Source organism: Balaenoptera borealis (assembly GCF_965194805.1).
Source record: "Balaenoptera borealis genome assembly, chromosome: 8".
NCBI classification, from domain to species: Eukaryota; Metazoa; Chordata; class Mammalia; order Artiodactyla; family Balaenopteridae; genus Balaenoptera; species Balaenoptera borealis.
This window is the reverse complement of record NC_138865.1, coordinates 107,741,518-107,757,117: the sequence shown is the minus strand read 5'-3', so window position 1 is coordinate 107,757,117 and position 15,600 is coordinate 107,741,518. Positions and strand designations below refer to the sequence as shown.

Below are 15,600 nucleotides of genomic sequence, written 5' to 3'. Positions count from 1 at the left end.
GACGTTATCTGGAATTGTCTAATAAGAAACCGGTCGGATTTTAGTTGATCTTACTGTTTTGTGTTTATTGTTTATCGATTGTATTATTGTTTTAAATTCTCTACAGACGCTATGCCCTCTTATTGCCTATACCTAGAGTGGACCACTCCCCACTACTCCACCCTAGGGACAGAGAGTAAAGATTCTAGGATTCACTGCCCCTGTTAACCCCAGACCCCCGCATTAGCCAAAGATCTCTGCTTTTGTGAGGTTTATATATTGGGGTTTGGACAAAGCTTTGGCTGGGAAACAGGTTCTACTCCTAAAAGAGAATTTGAAACCACTAGCCAAGATATTTTTTTTTCCTAGAGTTCTGTCCAGTCTCAACATTTTATGGTTCTAAACCTGCTGTCCTCTGGGAGGAGGGATACAAAGCACTGATTTTACGTGAATGCACAAATCCCCCTGAAGATACTTTGGGAAGGATCCATGGATATTTTACATTTTATGACAGTTATTCCTGATGTGGGTCTCCATGACCCTACCTTCCCCTTTAAAAAAAAACAAATAAAAAAGTCTTTTACTGTGTGTTCACTATTTGCCAGGCACTGTGCTAGGGGCTGGCATTTCAGGGAGGGAAGGGATAAATATGATTCTTGGTCTTATGGAGTTTGGGAATCATGGGGGGACGAGAACAAAAAGTAATCCCAAACAAGTATACAGTTACAAATTGAGGTAAGTGCTAAAAGGACAAAGATGATGTTATGATGGTCAGGAATACCAGAGGGTGTCATAATTAAATTGGGGAGGAGTAAGAAGATCCTTTCTGCTAAAGTAATATTTAATCAGAGACCTGAAGAAAGATTAGTGATAGATGGCAGAGAAGCGCAGGGAACAGCATTCCTGGAGGCAGGAACAACAGTTGCAAAAGCAGTGAGAAGGGCATGAGTGAGGGTCCTCTGGGAATGGCGGCAGTGGTGCAGGGGGAGAGGGCTGGGAGTAGACCAGTGGGGCAGGCAAAGGCCACATTTAACCAGACTCTAGAGGCCACGGCAAGGATTGTGGGAGTCCCTAAAAATTTTCTTTTAAGCAAGAAAATGCCGTGGCCCAATTTTTATTTTAGAAAGACCCCTCTGGCTGTACCATGGAAAACTGAGTCACTAGAACTTTCTGAATAATCCTGAAGTAGCTTTGTCACAAAAATAAATCTCAGTTTCAGAGTTGTAAATTCAAGCTTTTGGGTTTGCCTGAGTCAGCTTCAGGCCTTTTGTACATGGAGGCCCAGGGCTTAGAAGGTCTCAGATACATCGCCCATGGAGTTCCGTGCTACTGGCTGATGGGTCTCCCTCCTTCCCTTCCTCCACTGGGTGAATCATAGCTTTTGTCCAGGGTGGGCGGATCCTTCTGCCAGCTCCCACCCTCCCCATCCCCATCAGAGGAGGTAGCTCTGCCAAGTTCCCCTCCAGAGTCAGGGACACCACCTGTCATGCTGCATCCTCCTCCTACTCGGACATCTGACAGCCTCTGTGACTCGTGAGCTGGGGAAGCACAGATCACCAAAGCTGAAGGGACCTTAGAAACCATCCAGATCAGTCACCCAAATTACAAAGTCAGGGAAAGGAAGGGTGCCCTTAAGGGCCACAGTTAGCTAGGGGCAGAGTCAGGACCCAGGGAAGCTGCGATGGAGCTGTGTGATAAATGCCTCCATCAAGGGCTGGTGCTGGAATTTGAGTTGAGACACTGTAGGTATTGAGATGTGCTCTGGAATGGGAGTCTAGTGACCTGTGTTCCAGACCCAAGCTCCAGAGCTTGACCTTGGACGAGTTTCCTTCCTCTCTGAGCTGCACTGCTCTCCTCTGCATCATTTAAGGGGATGGTGCTGTGGATGTCTGAAGTCTGTTTGAGCTCTCACACTGCAAGACTGCAGGACTCTGGCAGGGACCTAGAAGGGGGCAGACCTGGTGACAGAGGATGTCTGACTAATTTCTGCAGTGGCTCTTCTCCTATCAAGCTTGAAGAAGCTAATGGAACTGCTGCTGTCAGAGGCCATTCGTCCCCACATCCACACATACATGAGGGTACACCCCCATGTCACCATCAACTCAGGGGCCCAACTCAGCTCTGCTTTTCTTGACAAAATCACCCTCATCCCTGGAAGTTCCCCATTCCCTCTCCTACATCAAAACACATCTGCCCATTTCTCATCTCCCATGGTACTCAGTCCCAAAGCTGGTCAATCTGTGACCACATCTTACATAGGATATGAATGACTGGTGATGATGGTAGTGATGGTGATGATAATGGTGATGGTGGTGATGATGACAGCATTGACTGAGACATCCACTTCACTTGCATCTCCTCATTTAATCCTCCTACCATACTATAGTTCAAAGCAACCATACATGCACCCCAGTGTTCACAGCAGCACAATGTACGATAGCGGAGACATAGAAGCAACCTAAGTGTCCATCGAAAGCTGAATGGATAAAGAAGATGTGGTACATATATACATACAATGGAATACTACTCAGCCATAAAAAAAGAATGAAATAATGCCATTTGCAGCAACATGGCCGGACTTAGAGATTATCATACTAACTGAAGTAAGTCAGACAAAGACAAATATTACATATCACTTATATGTGGAATCTAAATGACATAAATGAACTTATTTATGAAGCAGAAACAGACTCACAGACATAGAAAACAAACATGCTTACCAAAGGGGAGGGGGAGGAGGGATAAATTGGGAATTGGGATTAACAGATACATACTACTATATACAAAAGAGATAAACAAGGATCTACTGTATAGCACAGGGAACTGTATTCAATATCTTGTAATAACCTATAATGTAAAAGAATCTGAAAAAGAATATATATATATACACACACACACACACACACACATATATATAAAACTGAATCACTTTGCTGTACACCCGAAACATTGTCAATCAACTACCCTTCGATAAAAAAAATAACACAAAACCAAGGAAAACATTTTATACATGAGAAGGTGGAAGCAAAGAAAAGAACAAGATATTGCTAAAATCACTCGGTGATGCCAGTGGAATTCAACCTCATCTCTAGGCTGAGGTTGTAAATAACTCACTATACTGATAAGGAGTTCATAAATAAATATCTCCCCTACCCCTGCCCAAACATGAGATCTTTGTCATAAACCCAAAGAGGGACGTGTGGGAAAAGATCAGTGTGCTGAAGGAGACTTCACGGCAGCGGGGAGATCTCAGCCATGCCAGACAGGCAGCTGCCCAATCTGTGCTCTGAGTCTGGCCTTGAGGTTGCACATGGTGAAAGGCATCCTGGCCCCGAATCACAGAGGCTTTGCTTCCCGGCTGTCTCTCTCATTCTCTCTCCTATTTTCTCTCCCACTCAATAGTGTTTATTTGGGTCTTTAAGAAAGTCCATTACTTTCATGTGTATCTCTGAAAGAGTCATTCAGATGGCCCTCCTTGGAGCCCCTTCCTCGACATAAATGCATATACATAGATGCACACACACACACATGCACATGGAGACACTAAAAAAAATCAGCTAATGTAAAAAAGAGTAAATAGAAGTACTGTGTATAACTCTGAGTTCATATGATTGTGCGTTTGTGTATAAGGGCATGGACCTCATACACAATAAACCTATTTTTGTAGGTTTATGAGCCGTGTCTATGGAGGTGCTTATGGAATATGCAAGCTTCCCTCCTTCCAGTATAGCCTCTCTGTGCCCTGAGGGTGGAATAAGTTTTAGGAATCAGGAGAGGGAACAGACTTCAGTTTGTTGCTCAGTTGTGGGTGCCATGTTCCCTGTAGAGTTGGTCCTTTGGCTCTAGGGGTTGATCCTGGCCTCCCCTTTCCAAGGTACAGCTATTCCACAGGGCTCGGAGGTGCTGGCATAGTGGTCTCCCCGACTATTGAGAGGCGGCGGCTCTCTCCTTTCCCTACTCACGGTGTCCTCCAGGCCAGGGTGTGCCACTCAGCTGCATCTCCTGTCCAGGTGGGAGAAGCTTAGTCTCTCCGCCCCCTCCCTCCAAAAAAAATAGACCACTTCCCTCCTTCCTGTAGTCTTCTAAGATGTGGTAGCGTAACCCTTCTCAAAGGCCCAAGTAATAAATGTCAACGCCTTTCCTGGGTTATGGTGGGGAAAAGGATATCAATGTAAAATAGCATATTTTCTAAGTAATTTGTCCTTTTCTATAAATTTGTTTAAAAGTCAGAAAAGATTCTGGAAGAATAAAATAGAGCCTGAAAATGGGGAGCTCTATATTTTTGGTCTATTGTTATGGAATATACATATAATAATTAAGAAATGATCATAGGGATGAAATGAAATAAGATAGTGCAGAAAAACACTAAATGTCATGCTTGGCACATAATTAATACTTGGTAAAACGTGTGTGTGTGTGTGTTCACGCACTCCTGCAAGGCTCTGGTTGGGCCCAAGGGATGGGACAGGATGGGTGACAGTGCTTTCCTGTTCTCTGAGACAAGTGATTTTCAGACGAAGCACTTCTCACGACTCTCAGACCCAAGCTGAGACTGTAATTAATAGCTCTTCCTCACTCAACCTAGATTTCTTTCTCTCATGCTCCAAAACGCTGGCAGCCTGTGCACTTCATTTTTTGTTTGGCCTGAAGGGGCCATTTCCATTGGCTGAGGTGCCAAGTGCCCCTCTGCCGTGGCAGAGCTCGTGAAATGCACGGCCTGTCCTGGACAGGTGCTTACGGAGGCCTGAGTGCTCAGTGCTTCCAGGGCGGCCTGGCTTCAGCCCAGTGCAGGCAGCTTGGGGGAGGGGCTCCGAGGTCTGCCAGCCTCCCTTGTGCTTCTTCACACAGAGCTTCACAGCTAAACGTCCGGTGGGATTTAGTCAAGTTGTGTCATGTGTTTTCAGAGAGTTTACCAAAAATCCAAAGTAACTGCTTGCATAATATGGTGAGATGAAAAGCATGTGAGTTTCAGATTAAGGCACACCTACATAGATTTGAGAGTTGGCTCTGACACACACTGGTTGTGAGATCTTAGGTAAGTTTCGGACCTGCCATAACAAGGATGGGTGTTTTGTCTTTGCTCTTCCAAGCACTATGGGCTGACCCATAGCATAGAACTTTCTCCACTGAACTTAATCATCCACTTACTCAACTGTATCTCCACTAGCCTATAAATTATTTGAGAGGTGGGATGGTGTCTTGTTCACCAGTGTAATCCCAGTGGCTAGCAAGGTAACTTCATTGTAGGTACTCCATAAAATATTTGGTGAATCAATCAATCAACTAATGGATGGATGGATGGATGGATGGATGGATGGATTTCTCTAAAGTAGGTATTCCCTCATTTGTCAAATAGCAGAAATACCATCTACTTTGTAAAGATTTTATAGAGATTAAATAAAATGAGAATCACTAAACCCTTGTCACAATCCCTGGTATATAAAAGATACTAAGCAAAACCTGGCTCCTTTCCTGTATTCATCCACACTTGCCCTCAGGGTGACATGTTAACTTCAGCAGATCTTGCTAGATACCAATTACCCATTTGTGAGCTTTCAGCATCCTGGTTCTTTCCTCATGGCCAGGACAATCTTTAAAAACTGCAAACCTAGTCATTTCACTTTTCTACTAAAATCCAAAAATTGATGCCCCCAAATCAGTGAGTAAAGCAGATTGTCTATCCATCAATCATCAAAATTCTCAGTGTAGCCTACAAAGTTCTGTTTAAGTTGATTCTCACCTACTTTCCCTGCCCTGGATTGTGCCACTCTGTCCCCCAGCCCCACTGACATTTTTTTACACACTGGGCTTAGAACACATGGGACTACTTTCTGCTCTGGACCTTCACGTGTCTTGTCTCTCCTGACTGCAGTAGCTCTGAACCTATAGGCAAGGTCAGGACTCCTTTTATAAATGCTCATAACTCCATGGGTTTTTTCTTCATTAAACACAGTTTAAAATATATATATTTATGTGTTCACGTGATTAATGCCAGTCTCTGATACGGATTCTGTCTGCTTTGCTATATCCCTGCCAACTAGCACATTATCTGACATATAAAAAGGAGTCAAAGGACATTTATTGAAGAATGAAAACCCTAATCTTCCCCATATCCTGCTTTCTTGCTCCTCCCCTGTCACATACACTCACCAACAAAGGTGTGTATATCACCCTTTCCATTCTACATTTAGGGATCCCCTGTTGTACTTTAGCCCCTCATTCTGATATGCTCACTGGCAAGCTGGAACAGACCCACATATTCTGATGGACATTCAGCCTTCATAAGTCCTGGGAAACTTTTTGATATGCTTTCTTTTTCAGATCCAGTCTCCTGCCAGGGCACTAGTCATTTGCTCCAACCTACCTCTCTGAGCTCATTTTGCCTGTTTCCTCCCTACAGCTCATAGCAGTTACATCCCAGGAGACTGAAGTGGAAATAGGCGGCTGACACGGGAATTATGGAGACGCCAAAGAGGACCTTGCTGCATCTCAGTAGATCACCAGGTTCGTGGCCTTTCAGGTGCTGCAGGTCAACAGGTGATGCCCTAAGAGAGGAGTAATGCAAAGTTCCCTGAACCCAGCTATGAGGTGAGTCTTCGCATTAAATCCCCCGGGGTCAGTCAAGGTGAGGGTCAGGACATGCATTCACTGAGGGAAGAAATGCATAAAGGTGACTGAGGAACTGGGTATATGAAGTCCGGAAGAAAAGCTGTGCACATCCTTAACAACAGCCCTTGGAACAAAAGCTTTTTTTCCAGACTTTATCTTGGATCAAATCACACTACAGAGAGGAATCCTGTCCTTGCAGGAAACTTTCTGGTCGTATGATTTTTTTTCATTTTTTTTTTTTTTAACTTATAAAGACTGGGGCCTGGGCACTCGAAAAGAGAGAGTTATTTACAGCATGTCACTTTGAATCAAAGAATAAAAATGCCCTTGGGTCTGGGAGCATAGTTCCTGCACAGTGTAGAAGGAAAAGTGTGTTTGGAGATAGGCAGATTGGAACCCCAGTGCCGCCACCATCTGGCTGGTGGCCCTGCCTGAGTCTCGCCTCCTTCCTTCCTTCCTTCCTTCCTTCCTTCCTTCTTTCCTTCCTCCCTCCCTCCCTCCCTCCCTCCCTTCCTTCCTTCCGTGAGTCTCGCCTTCTTTCTGTGGCTGTTTCTTTGTCATTAAGTGGGAAGCACTGTGCACATATACACAAGGTTGATAGGAGAATAGAATGTGACGATGTATGTAAAATACTTAGGGAGGCCCTCAGGAAAGGTCAAACCCTTTCTCACGCTATTCAGATCTGGTGAATTTCTTGAGGAATTTTGAGAAGGAGGACCTTGCCAAATTGGGTGAGAACCATCCTGAACAACTTCCTTTTGGGTTTTGTTGGAGTTCCTGCCATTGGCTGGAGCAAAAGCTCGCATTAGAAAGTCAGTCTTTTAATCCTCGTTGCTTAAATTAGACCTGAAGTGAAATCTAATTCCAAAGTGGAATTATATATTATTTTCCCTGAGAAAATTATATAGAAAATCATTAAAGGTACACGTGTACAACTAGAGAGATCTTTCTTCAGATTTTTCACCTGTGAATCCAATTCATGATTGAGAGTTGACATCTATTCATTTGAATTGTCTCAGATGACATTTTATCTCCATTCCTGCAGCCATTTCCTCAATCTAGGCTTCATCCATTCAATTTAAGGCTATATTTGAGCATCTATCCATATGTTTAGGTCTTTAATACCCCTGGCTGGATTTCTGCAACAGTCTCCAAGCCAGCCCCCTATGCCAATTCTTCTTTCATAAGCCATACGAATTATCTTCTTAAAATCCTGCATTTGTACTGCCACCCACCCTGTTCCCTGTTGCTTACCAATAAATCTTAACGTTGACTATGACTTAAGTCCAAATTTCACAGATTTGAAGGTCCTCCAAAATCTAGCTCCCCTTGACCCATCCAAATATCCCCCAATGTTCCTTGCTCACCAGTCAAATCAAAATTATCTTTTTTATCCCCAAACAAGTCATGCTGAGTCCCAGTTCTGAGCCTCTGCTTTATGTCCTTGCCTTTCCTGAAGTGGATTCTCTCATTATTTGCCTATTGTTGAAGTGTATGTGTATTCACATCCTACTCCCTACTTTGATAAAGTATATTACTATCTTTTCAATATTCCTTTCCATTCTTCAAGGTCAATTCAAAAGCCAGCCTCATCCAGGAGGCCTTTGTTTATCTCTCCAGTTCATACTGACCTTCTTCTCTGAACTCCAAATACATTTATAATTAGTCAAAAGAAGATTACCATTTAGTTATTCTCAAATGCTTCATATAGTGCTTTGTTTTGGTGGTGGTTGTTTTTCTGTGCTTTCAAAAAAATAGATGACTGCTGAGTTCAGCCCTAATATGCTAAGTTCTTGGGAAGTTACTGGCTGGATCTCGTGAGTTTGGGGAGATGTTTTAAAACTGACTGGTGAGGAGGGAGCTACCTCTTCTTCCTATGCCTCTGTCCATCCTCTCACTCTTTTCCTAGTCCTGCCTGGAAAATTCATTGCAGCACTTTTGCTAGTAGATGAGGTCACTCTGTCAAAAATTCTGTGCTCATGTATGGCTCTCCCTTTGACCTTTCTTTGTACTATGGTCAGTCGCCTGCTTACCGTCACAGGTGGCTGATTCTGAGGTTAGCTCCTGAGTAGATCCAGCCATATCTCTGTTTTTATTCCATTTCCCCCCTGCTGTCAACTGGGTGAGTGGCCAGAATTCTTGACTGGTACTAAGATGGTGGCTTGAGACAGCTTTCCAGTGTCTGATTCCAACCTCTGGCCCCACCCTTCACTCTCCACAGAGTTATCCTTTTTATAGGCATCACAGAAATTGATGTCTGAGTAGCACATAGAAATCATCTTCTCCACCCATCTCACTGGACACATGATAAAATGATGACTCGGAGGAAATGTGACTTTTCTAAATGTCTCAGAGCAAAACAGAGAAAGGATCTCAACCCAGATCTCCTTTTTTTTTTCTTGCCTAACTCACTTTCAAGGATGCCGTATTCCAGTGCACTCAATGGGGAATCTACCTTCTTTTGACCCCCAACCTGAATCATAACCATCTTTGATGCAAATAATGGCAAATTAAATTTATTAATATCACTTTATTTGCAAGTCATTGTGTCATTGTAAAAAGGAAAATGTCATGTTTCAAGGAAGGTGGTTAACACTTGATGGTATGACAATGGGTACATTGTGAGACAGTGGAAATCCTCCCCTGTCCATGGAGCCTGGACTTGGATCCCAGCCCCTTGAAGTGCACAGGGATCGGGTGGGTGTGGGATCATGCATAGCATGAACTAGAGGGCCGTGAAATGTTGCCTTAGAGGAATTAAGGAAGGAACCTGGAGATCAAGTTTGACAAAAGCTTCCTCGACTCTAATAACACCAGGCATAAAACTCACAAAGTCCGAAATGAAATGCTGGATTTGAAAAAGAAAAAAAAGAAGTGACACAAAATTAAATGGCCAAAAGCTGCTGGCAGTGTTGTAACTTTGACTTGGATTCCCAAATGATTTAATTCCATTTAAAGCCCAGCTCAAGCTTTGCCACCTCCATAAGACCTTTCTCAATCCTCATTGTCAGGATAAATTGTTTCCCCCCTCCAACTGTTGTCATAGAATTTGTTAATATTTCACTGTTGGCTTGTGTGTCTTATGTTTTAGCTAGTTATATATTTGTCTGTCTTTCCAATAGATTGAGAGACTCTTTGGGACAGGGGCTCCCTTAATACATATTTATATCCCTTAGAGCCTGGATGGCAGGTATACGGTGTGCTACCTCTCCCTAATTCCTTGCTCCAGGAAGACATTAATCATCAATCACAGCATTCCTTACCATACTGCTTGGAACAGGCCTCAGGATCCTTTATAACAAAGCCCCTTAAGCTGACTTTATTGATTAACCAGATTTTTCATGCAAAAGAAATCTATTCAGTGTATCTATTTATTACAAGTAGCATAATGGCTTACACAGTGTTGTTCAGTTAATATTTGTTGTTATGAACCAACTCCTGAAATGTATATCTGAAAAAAAGGGCTTAGGAGATTGGTAGGTGGGACAAGCATGGAATGAGCTGGGGCAGAGAGGGACCTCAGTCATTAGGACCTAGAGTGTGGGTTATGGGAGGAGAGTCACCCAGGACACAATTTTCTGATGGTATAGCAACCTCAGTATTTAGGGTCATTGCATCGGCTATGCATGGCAAAATCAGGTCCAGGCAAAGATCTTCAAATCATTCACAGACAGACAGTTGGGCTGCTTTTATCATGGTGGCAAAGACAAGAGACATTCTAGAAGCATTTGTTGTAGGCCTGCAAATGAAATTTGCAAGCTCTATATCCAGAACAGATTAAATGAATGAATAATACAAGGTGGCTCCAGGGACCTACTCTCCAAGTCTCACATATCTTTGTCATGTTGGCTTTTCATCTCTAACCCTAATGCTTCATTCATCTCTTGTTTTAGATTAACCAATCACTTCAATTTCCTTTCCTGGTAGTTTGTTTAGCTAATTAAGTGTATTCCTACTGGACAGATTCTTGACTTCATGATAAAACAGGTGTCGTTGGCCATTTATGAAGGGACTGACTTTGGGTCAGGTGTTCACTAAACAAGCAACATTTTGATGCAAAGAACATCCAGTTACCACTCCTCTTGGTAGCTTGGTGTGGGCAGAGTAGTCCGAGTTAGACAGATATGGAGGTATTGGCAGCTTTCATGCTGGACTTCTTAGTATAGTCCAGCACCATGAAAAAGTCTGAGAGGCACTAGAGTAGGGGGTACAGTCAGGAGGTCAGTCCATGGGAGTCAGCAGAGGGAGAACAGATCCTGGTACAGGGGAAATTAGAGTACCCAGTGCTCATATCTGGCACCTTGAGATTGGTTAGGATTATCATCAACCAGGTTGAGTTTCAGAGAAGAAATAGATTCTTGAATCTATGATTTGGTCTCTTTCATCAATTTTGGAAAATCTTTGGCAGTTATCTCTTCTAATATTTCTTCTGTTCTATCCTCTCCTTCTGGGACTCCAGTTACATCATATGTTATAGTCTTACATGTACCTTTTTCAATATTTTTTCTCTGTGTGCTTTAGGTTGTATCGTTTCAATTGATTTGTTTTTTAATTCACTGTTCCTTTATTCAGCTGTGTCAGGTCTGCTGTTAAGCCTAGCCAATTCTTTCTTTCAGATATTGTACTTTTCAATTTTATAGTATTTATTTGGAACTGTTTTAGAGAATCTTTATTAAATTTCTCAATTTTTTTGTCTATCTTTTCATCCTTATATTATTTTACTGTATATTTATAATTTTTAGAAGTCATTGTCTATTAATTCTAGTATCTGGGTCACCTGTGGGTCTGCTCTTATTGACTGTTATTTCCTCTTGCTTATAGGTGGCAGTTGCCTGTTTTTTTGCAGACTTCAAATTTTATTGTATGCCAGATATTGTGTTTTAATCAACCATAGAGACTGGAGTAAATATCATTTTACCCCAGAGAGACAAACCCTTTGCTCAGTGAGGAAGCTAGAATAAAGACTTAGAATCTCAATTAAATTCAGTCATGAGTTGGGTTAGGTCACATCTGAGTTTCAGTTTTATTTAGTTTCAGTTCATCTCTGGTTTCAAATGTCTAAGGTCAAGGTGTATCCTGTGTGTAATTATTGGATCTTCTCCCTAGCTGAACTTTGAGCTCTGAGGACCATTAGGTGAAGGAGATTGTTCTTTTTCCAGCCCAGCCATCAACCTCCTGCAAGTTCCCCGTGCACTCAGCAAACATCCTGTGGGGAAGAATCAGTGGGTTGGGAGAAGGAGTGTTGCATTTTGGAGGTGAGGTCCTCTAGATTTCAATTCATCATACTAGGTCACATGACAATGAGAAGCTTTGTTGGCTTATCATTACCATACAAGACTGTCTGCCTATGACAGACATAACTTTTTACTTTCTCTTGCCTAAACATGGCAGATGCTGCCAGACAAGAAAGCAACCACTATTCTCTGCTCATGTGTGGAAGGGCTCAACTCTGTCTGAAATTTAATCCTCTTAGACTTCTTTGTGTCTATGGCCCTCTAATGTCTTTTAAAGATGTATGATATTTTCTGATAGTTTTAGTTGTTGGAGCAATAGTCTGTCTTGACCTCCTGCATCCTAATCAGAAGCAGAATTCTCTCTGGCTGTCATTATGGTCATAGTCTAAGACCTCTTCATGGAGGGGCTGGGATGCTTATATTTATTCTCTTGTGAGGTATGGCTGCAATAGATATTTTTGGTAGGTTCTGAGACGGTCTCATTTTGTTATGCTGATAACACACATCAGACTCTAAGTGGCTTACAACAGGTATTTTCTTACTCATGAACCTTTGTGTTGGCTGTGGTTCGGCTGGTGTCATCTGGGCTTGACTTTAAGCAAAGGATTGGATTCAAGTATGATCCACAGACTCCAACATTCTCTTTGGCTACCTGGGGTATGCTCTTCTTGTGGTGGGTCTAAGATGGTCAATAGAATGGTGATATATTAGCAAGTTTAATATACTTGCTAATGTCACATCTGCTTACATTCCATTGGTCAAACCAGGTCACTATGCCAAGGTCAACATTAATGGGACCTTAGGGAAGTAGATTCCACCAACAGAGGGAGGCACTGTAAAGGCAAAGTATATGGATGTAATCCTTTTACAGGAGAATAAAGAATTTGAAAACATATTTCAATGTACCATGTTAGGGTAGGAAAATCAAGGCACAGCTGCATTAACGAGAGCCTGATAAAAGCTCTAAGCCTCTGATATCCATAAAAGGAATCCCTGACATTTTTGCATTAACCTTTTTATACTGAGAACCCATGTAATAACTCTCACCCAAGAGAGAGAAGAAGAATAGATTTGAGACAGATAAAGCCAAGATGCTGACCTTGCTCCAGCTGGAAATGTTCCTCTCACTTGTTCTTCCCGATTCAGATGCTAATGGACAAGTGAGTCTATTAAGAAAAAGGAAAACCAGGTGCCTCATGAAACAAACAACCCAAGCAGAGTAGCCCAGAAAACTCACAGAATTGCTGCAGTTGGTAGCATGCATCTCTTTGTGTGCCTTAGATTTTGCCCATGTATAGTAGTTCTCAGACTTGAGCAAGCAGCATAATTACTTGGCAAGTCCATTCATCAGAGTCCTGGACTATCACCACAGAGCTCCTAAGTTACTTGGTCTTGGGTGGGACCCAATTTTCAGTTCAAACAAGGTTTCACGTGATGTTGATGCTGCTTGTCTGGGAACTACAGATTGAGGATGACTTCCATAGGTCATAAATCCTCCAAAGCAGAGACATTTCATGAATTCTCCTGAGAACTGTGGGAAGGCTCCTTCATCCTTGAGTTGCCTTGATGTTCTGCCAGGGCTCCTGTTGGGCTGAGGATATCCGTCAGACAAAAATGTATGAAGATGCAGTTTGGCATGGTAGATACAGGCTTGTGTTAGGATTGCTGAGTTCTACTCCATTTGTGCTCTTGACCTATTTTGTAAAAAGCCATTTTTTTTTTTTAATCTTCTATCCTTGGCCCCCTTTGCTTTTTCTTTTTCTTTTTTAACATTTTTATTGGAGTATAATTGCTTTACAATGGTGTGTTAGTTTCTGCTGTATAACAAAGTGAATCAGCTCTACATATATATATATATATATATATATATATTCCCATATCTCCTCCCTCTTGCATCTCCCTTCCAACCTCCCTATCCCACCCCTCTAGGTGGACACAAAGCACGGAGCTGATCTCCCTGTGCTATGTGGCTGCTTCCTACTAGCTATCTGTTTTACATTTGGTAGTGTATGTATGTCCATACCATTCTAAAAAGACATTTTTATCTCTCTATGTCTAGGTTCCTCATATGCTAAAGAAGTCTAAGCACTAGATAACTGGTTGAGTTAGTTGGACTTTAAGAAATCCTTTATTCAAAAATAAATAAATAAATAAATAATAAAAAATAAATCATTCAAAAATTATATAATTTTATCATCATACTATATGTAACTCCATGACCTTGGGTAATTTCTTAAACTCTGCAAGTCTCAAGTTTTTTTCTCTTTTTATTATCCTTCTCTTACCCCCCTTTCCCCTTTGGTAACCATAAATTTGTTTTCTATGTCTGTGAGTCTGTTTCTGTTTTGTAAATAAGTTCATTTGTATCATATTTTAGATTCCACATATAAGTGATATCATGTGGTATTTGCCTTTCTCCTTCTGACTTACCTCACTTAGAATGATAATCTCTGGGTCCATCCATGTTGCTAGAAATGGCATTATTTCATTATTTTTATGGGCGAGTAATATATATATATATATATATATATATATACACACACATATATATATATATATACACACACACATATATATATATATATATCACATCTTCTTTATCCATGCAAGTCTCAGTTTTCATCTGTAAAATAGATAAAACAATTGTATTTACCTCAGAGGACTGTTGTCTGTGAGAATACAATGAGATGATACATGCACCAATAAATGTTTGATAATAGTGTGTTATTATTGTTTTTAAATTATTAATCATATAGAATTGCTATGGTGTTTAAGGAGAGGAAGAGAGAACAGTTCTGGAAGAAAGATAAAGAAAAGTTTCGGGCTTCCCTGGTGGCGCAGTGGTTAAGAATCCGCCTGCCAATGCAGGGGACATGGGTTTGAGCCCTGATCCAGGAAGATCCCACATGCTGCAGAGCAACTAAGCCTGTGCACCACAACTACTGAGCCTGCACTCTAGAGCCTGTGAGCCACAACTACTGAGCCCATGCGCCACAGCCACTGAAGCCTGCGAGCCTAGAGCCCATGCTCGGCAACAAGAGAAGCCACCACAATGAGAAGCCTGCACACTGCAACGAAGAGTAGCCCCCACTCACTGCGACTAGAGAAAGCCGGCATGCAGCAATGAAGACCCAACGCAGCCAAAAATAAATAAATAAATAAAATAAATTTTTAAAAAAAGTTTCAAGGAGAAAGGAGCACTAGAGCTGGGTCATAAATATCAAGTAAGATTTGGGTTCATAGACATTTCAGGTGGGGAGGGAAGGGCAAGTTAGGGCAAGGGAAGCAGCATGAATCTGGACATAAAGTTGGAAAAATACAATTTGTGCCTAGTGAACAGGAAGAAGCTAAATTTGGTGGGAAGTTACATGTGTAAAGCCATGTAGTGGAAAATAATAGAAGACTAGAACTAAAGCAAAATAAGGGAGACCTTAGTTTACAAGGCACAGAATTTTGGACTTTTCTGGGGAGACGATGAGGAATAACAATGTTTAGAAAAGAAAGTGATAATTGTACTTGGGTTTAATCTTAGCCCCGCCACTTAAGATACTTATGATCTTGGGTTGCCACTTTGACATTCTGAGGTTCAGTTTCCTTGTTGTAAAATGGAGAATATATGTACACGCGCGCACACACACACACACACACACACATATACATAATGCTGCTATGAGGATTAAAGAAGGATATTTACGTGAACACATCTTTAGCAGTGCTCTGCATAAACCCTAAGTTAATTCTTTTTTTTAAATTATTCTATTTTATTTTATTTTTTATT

At 41.7% G+C, this 15,600-nt stretch overlaps 1 protein-coding gene across 4 annotated transcripts in view; it reads left to right on the top strand.

Moving 5' to 3' along the window:
- Positions 1-15,600, top strand: part of BRINP1 (BMP/retinoic acid inducible neural specific 1) — a 504,031-nt gene that overhangs the window by 194,190 nt on the left and 294,241 nt on the right. For all 4 annotated transcript variants that reach the window (XM_082402242.1, XM_082402245.1, XM_082402243.1 and 1 more), the window contains one exon: positions 6,380-6,567. The gene's annotated coding sequence lies outside the window, so the exon portion shown is untranslated. The remainder of the gene's footprint in view (positions 1-6,379; positions 6,568-15,600) is intronic.